The sequence below is a fragment of the Dipodomys ordii genome, unplaced genomic scaffold (genome assembly GCF_000151885.1).
Source record: "Dipodomys ordii isolate 6190 unplaced genomic scaffold, Dord_2.0 Scaffold192, whole genome shotgun sequence".
In the NCBI taxonomy this organism is placed as follows: domain Eukaryota; kingdom Metazoa; phylum Chordata; class Mammalia; order Rodentia; family Heteromyidae; genus Dipodomys; species Dipodomys ordii.
The window spans coordinates 563,930-569,929 of record NW_012267408.1 but is presented as its reverse complement, the minus strand read 5'-3'; the positions used below and the strand labels follow the sequence as shown (position 1 = coordinate 569,929).

The following is a 6,000-nucleotide window of genomic DNA, read 5'->3' as shown; positions in this document are numbered from 1 at the left end:
TCATCTACTGAGGGGCATCTGGGTTGGTTCCATATCTTAGCTATGGTAAATAATGCTGCAATAAACATAGTTGTGGTGGTAGCTTTAGTGTGGTCTTGTTAGTTTACAATATTTTTTATTCTCTGATATTTTTTATTGTAGAAACCATGTAATAAATGGATGGAACTTTTATTTATTTTTTTGCAATGTGGTTTATTAGATTTTTATATTTTTTGTGCATTACAGTTACATGAGCAAGGTAATTAGTACATTTCCTACTGAGCATTGTTGCCTCTTTTGTTTTCCCCCTAGCATCCCTTTCCTCCCACCTTCAAACCTACCTCGCCATCCCCACCCCAAAGTTGTAAAGTTCATTTTCAACATAGTGTTTTCATAATTTAATGTCAGCTAATTCTTCATCTTTGTTTCTACTCATTTTGTTTTTTTGTTTTACAACTTACTAGTTAGTTAATCAAATCATAAGTATTTTGTATTACTTTAAGGCCAAGTTTCTCAACATTGCCTTTGAGCTAAAACTAATTATTCACCAGTCCCCCTTCTTTCATATGAGTTAACACCCACTGAGCTTGGAAGATATTCTTACGACTTTTTAGTCTTTTTTTTGAGTTATCATACATTTATAATATGAGGAATTTCATTGGCGTGTTTCCATGCATGTATACAGTGCACTTTGAACAAATTCATGCCCTTCTCTATATTTCACTTATAAAATTATATTACAGTTTTATATCCCAATTGTCACCTTTGCTTCATCTTGAAAAATATGAATTTTTTGTCAGATAATAAGGTTTTTTGTTGGGGTGTGAATGGTGGGCTTGGGCTCTGTCTCTCAGCTCTTCAGCTCAAGGATAGCACTCTATCACTTGAGCCACAGCACCACTCCGGTTTTCTGGTAGTTAATTGGTAAAGAGTGTCACAGACTTTCCTGCCCCAGCTGGTTTTGAACTGAAATCCGCAGATATCAGCCTCCTGAGTAGGTAGGATTGCAGGCATGAGTCAACAGTACCCAGCTAGGACAGTAAGTTTTGCAGAATTTTCCCAACATGTGTCTGGTGAGTTCCTTCAAAATCTTGTCAAAATATTTATTCCATTCTCCAAACCTTGTATGCCTGTTTCTCTCAATTATCTTTGTAAATGTTCTTTCCTCCCTACTAGAAAAAAAAATAAGACAAAGGAATATTTGCTTTTTACACTCCCTCCTTTATCCATTGCCATGTGAATTAAATGCTTCCCTTTTTTTCTATTCTTCTATTCTTCATGAAGAATGTAGGTCTAAGAGGGGAAAAAAAGTTAATATTTGTAAATTTGTGACTGGAACCAATACTCTAAATTCAATGAACATAAAACAAGACTGATTTTAAGGTTACCCAGACCCTTTGTCTCAGGCTTGAATGACAATTTCAAAACAGGGTACTTGGGAATTTGCTATGCATTATAAATAGGGGTGATTGGTTATGAACTGAAACTTGGTAGCCCAGTTAGAGGACAGAAATAAGACAAAGACATGATTACACATTGAGGTGTCTGCTCCCAGAGATAATATCCTAATCAGAGTGCTCCTGGTTTTTTTTTTCTTTTTTGTGTTTCCTACTTTATTTTCATACATGAATCTCCTGGCCTGCTGTACTTACTTGGCGAATTACTTTGTTGTTTTTTTTTTTCTTTTTTTCCTGTGGAGCGTGAACTCTGGGCCTGGGTACTGTCCCTCAGCTCATGGCTAGAGTTCTGCCACTTGAACCACAGTGCTACTTCTGGTTTTCTTCTAGTTTATTGGAGATTAGAGTCTCACAGACTTTCCTGCCTGGTCTGGTTTTGAACTACTATCCTCAGATCTCAGCCTCCTGAGTAGCTAGGATTACAGGCATGTGCCACCGGGTGCCCAGCATGAATTACTTTCAAATGCAATTAGTTATTGTAAGATTGTAAATGCCTGGGATTCATGTCCAACATGGGAGATATAGTAGAGAATTTTCCATTTTCTATTTGGGAAATCTTTTTTTTTCCACCCTTCCCCCAAATGCCCTCCTATTGATATTTCCAAGTCAGAAGAAGGTTCTAATACACTAAACTGGTCTACCAACGTGAGATGAACATAAACTCAAATTGAAATACACATAATCTGAAGAATAAAAATCAAATAAGGATACAGGACTACCCATTGTAACAATGAGATGTACAAAATAGTATGTTGAAAATGAACTTTACAACTTTGTGGGGGTGGGGTGTGGTGGCGTGAGAGAGGGGAGGGAGGAGTTGGGGAGGTGGGGAGGAAAAGAAGGGTAGGAGAAATACAAAGGAGGGTGTAAAAATGCTGGATAGTAAATGGACTCATAACCTTGCTCATGTAACTGTAACCCCTAGTATAAATATATATTAATATAAAATGATTATACACATTAAAGACACTTGCCAAGAAGCAACTTCAATTAAGGACATTCAATTACTCAATCCAATGATAATTTCAGTAAGCAATTAATAAACACCATACCTTGGGCATTCTAAAAAGAATCAATCAAATAAGGGAAACCATGGGACCTATGTTTCTTTGGGCCTGGTTTACTTCACTTCGTATAAGTTTTTCCAAGACCTTCCATCATTCAGAAAACATCTTATCTGTTTTCTTATGAAAAATAAAATGAAGAAGAAATCAGGTGGCTTAAAGAATCCCCCCTAAAAATAGCATAGTGTAACAGGATGAACTTTGATTGCAGGTGGATATTGTGGTCCCAGTCGATCTCAATCTGTTCAGATAGTACTACAAACCCACAACTATTCTTTCTTGTGCCCTATGAAAATGGTATAAGGATTTTTATCAATTCACTTGTGGCTCAAAAGAAGTCCATTGATGGAGAATAAAGGTACATGGTAGGAAGAAGGCCAGTGGAGTTGTACATGTGCTGCCAGCAGGACCAAAGATAGAAATCCATAAATATTAAAAAAAAGGAAATCCATGACTTTGCCTTCCTTTGTCGTTCATTTTGTCCATAACAACCAGGCAAATGAGTCATAATTTTAAATACTTTTAGGTATTTAACAACAAATCCATATGGCAATGATTTTTATTACGTACCATTTTACAAATGAGAACATTCTGGCATAATGATGTTAAAAATGTGTCTCAGGTCAGTAAGTACATGACAAAGATGGGAATTTGAAGCCAGGTCATTTGTTCCCAGGATGGATACATGTTAATGAATTAACATCACTGCTTAAAACAGAATATTATAACAGGCTGAACTTTGATTTCAGGGGGTTATTTTGGTCCCAGGCCATCTCAGTCTGCTTCGATATCACCATAAATTCAGAACTGTTCTTTCTTGTGCCCCAGGATAATTTCTTATGTCCTGTGATCTTAAAGTGTCCCTTTACATTTTACATCTTCATAGTTAAAATCCACAGGCAAATTTACCATGGCTTGTAATAAAACAAAATAAGAATAATCTCATATTTTAGATGATTCTATTATGATTTTTCCTATTTCTTCAGAAGAGTACACATTTAATCAGAAAAAACCTAGGAATAAAGGAAGAAAAATAATAAAACTGTACAGTTAGAAAAGTAGAAGGGAAGGAAAGAAATATTCTCCCAAGCACATTGCTTAGAATAGATCCTGACACACACAAGATGGAATCCAGCAAGGTCAGGTATTGTTACTGTCATCTCCTGGGACAAATGCATTGGTAGTAGTTTTCCTTATGTCCTTTAACTAGGGCCATGTACAATTTTATGTATTCTGTCTTGTGATCCTTAAATGGATTATTGAGCTTTGCATGCTGACTCAATTTCATGCTGACTCAAAATTGTGAATTAAATATTCAATGACTAATGGAAGTGTTTCCCAAATTTTGTCTACTTAACTTCTGGTCTTTCCTAGAAGGTTGGTGGAGGAGGGAAAATTTTACCATAAAAGATTCCATCCAGTATGTGTGGACCACAAGTTTCACCACAAGGTTCATATATGCAAGGGTTACAGACTGTTTTTTTTTAAACATTATTAAGAGGGATCATGCGTATTTTTTCACTACATATGTAACTCAGAATTCAAAAATAAAAAAAACTAATCAAACTAAAATGCATTCTGGTATAATGAAAGCTTCAATTACAAGTGACGTAGACAAGTGTCATATAATTGCACATATGATTGACACTCTTACCACAGCTACTGAATTACTGAAGATGGATAAACTGCACATGTTCCCTCTCCACACACCTAAATTTGAATCCCAAAAGACAAATTTCACTTGGTAAAGGCTCTCTTCTGCTCTGTGTATTCAGAAGTAGAGAATGCCATGGATGACTAGCAAAAAAAAATCCTGTTTACTTTGTGTTTTCAGAACATTTGCATTTGACATCAGCACACCTGCCACATCATAACAGGTTGGGTGGCTCTGAGCACAAGAATGTTTACTTTCTGCCCCTTACAAAATATTTTTCTTAAATTCCTACAAAAAAGAAGTCTCCAAGCGAACTGTTACGGTTAGGAAAAGTGTTTAGGGAAAATATATAACAGATTACACTTTAAAGAACTTAGAGAATTAGAGGAAATTATGGATTCAAGGCCAAGCAAGGATGGACGTGTTATGATAAATGGGCTAAAATATTCACTTACAGGTGAAATCTCTGTGTGGACACATTTTAAAGGGACATCACTGATTGCCTAGCGGCCAAAATGTGAATTGAGTACATGTCTCCATGGATTAACAGAGCCTGCTGGATTTCTATTGGGTCTTCTCTAATTCCCATTATGCCATTTCATCTGTCCTGTTGCTACATCTACTGTCTTATGACACTTGTTCCCAGTAATAGCTAATGTGGCCATCAGCTCCAGAAGTAAGGCAGCAATTTGACTAGATCCATCCCAAGAAACAGCCATGTGAACTGTAGGCAAGCATAGCAAAGAACTAACATCTCCCAGAATCAACATTATAACCAGAAATGATTTTATTAATTTTGATATTATCATTGTTGTAGTGATTTTTGTGTGTGGAGAATGATTGCTTTTAGAGTGAGTAGAACAGCATAAATAATCATATAATCATATAATCCTACCTCCTAGCAGATAAACATTTATTTAAATCAAACTTTTGAAACCAACCTTGATCCCTTTGACAAGAAACATCCTACTTTTAAGATTCCATCAACATTTTCAGAACCCAAAGTTTTATTTACTAATCTTCTATTTGAGGATAGATGTGGATGCTAAGGAGATGTAAGAATTAATAAACTTTAAAAGGATAAAAAAAAGAAATATGTTCACTTTCCAGAGGAAGAATTCAGATCTATATTTTGATTCTTAATGCATACAAAATACCATTAAGTGGAATAAAATTTACCCAGACATATGTACTCTTATATTATTGATGCTTTCAGGAACATTCTATGGTCAATGAAGAAAATCTTATCACTTGCTTATTTTCTAGATATATTTATTCACCTCCATCCTCTGGATATACCTATTGGTAACACAACTCTAAATTTACCTCCTTGCTGCATAAAACTCATCCTGTCTGTTTACGTTTTGAAACAGAGTCTCCATGTATAGCCCAGGGTAAACTTGAACTCATTAACCTTCTGCCTTAGCCTCCTGAATGTTGGGATACTTGTTCCGTGTCACCATGACTTTGCCAAAATCTTTTTTAATTAAATTAAATTTTGACTGAACTTAAGAGTAATTCAGGGGCTGGGAAGGTGGCTCAGTGGTGGAGTGCGTGCCTTGCATGCCAGAGGCCCTGGGTTTGATTCCTCAGCACCACATAAGCAAAAAAAAAAGCCAGAAGTGGTGCTGTGGCTCAAGTGGTAGAGCACTAGCCTTGAGCTGAAGATCTGAGGGACAGTACTCAGGCCCAGAGTTCAGGCCCCATGACTGGACCCAAATAATAATAATAATAATAATAAAATTTAAAAAAGAGTAATTCAATTCTCATGACCTTTTAATGTATTTTTATTTTTTTAAATTTTCATTGTTCTTGTAAAGGTGATGTACAGAGAGGTGATGGTTGA

At 35.9% G+C, this 6,000-nt stretch overlaps 1 protein-coding gene across 2 annotated transcripts in view; it reads right to left on the bottom strand.

Moving 5' to 3' along the window:
• The window catches only part of Lrrtm4 (leucine rich repeat transmembrane neuronal 4), a 778,329-nt gene that overhangs the window by 599,032 nt on the left and 173,297 nt on the right, over positions 1-6,000 (bottom strand). The window lies entirely within an intron of this gene.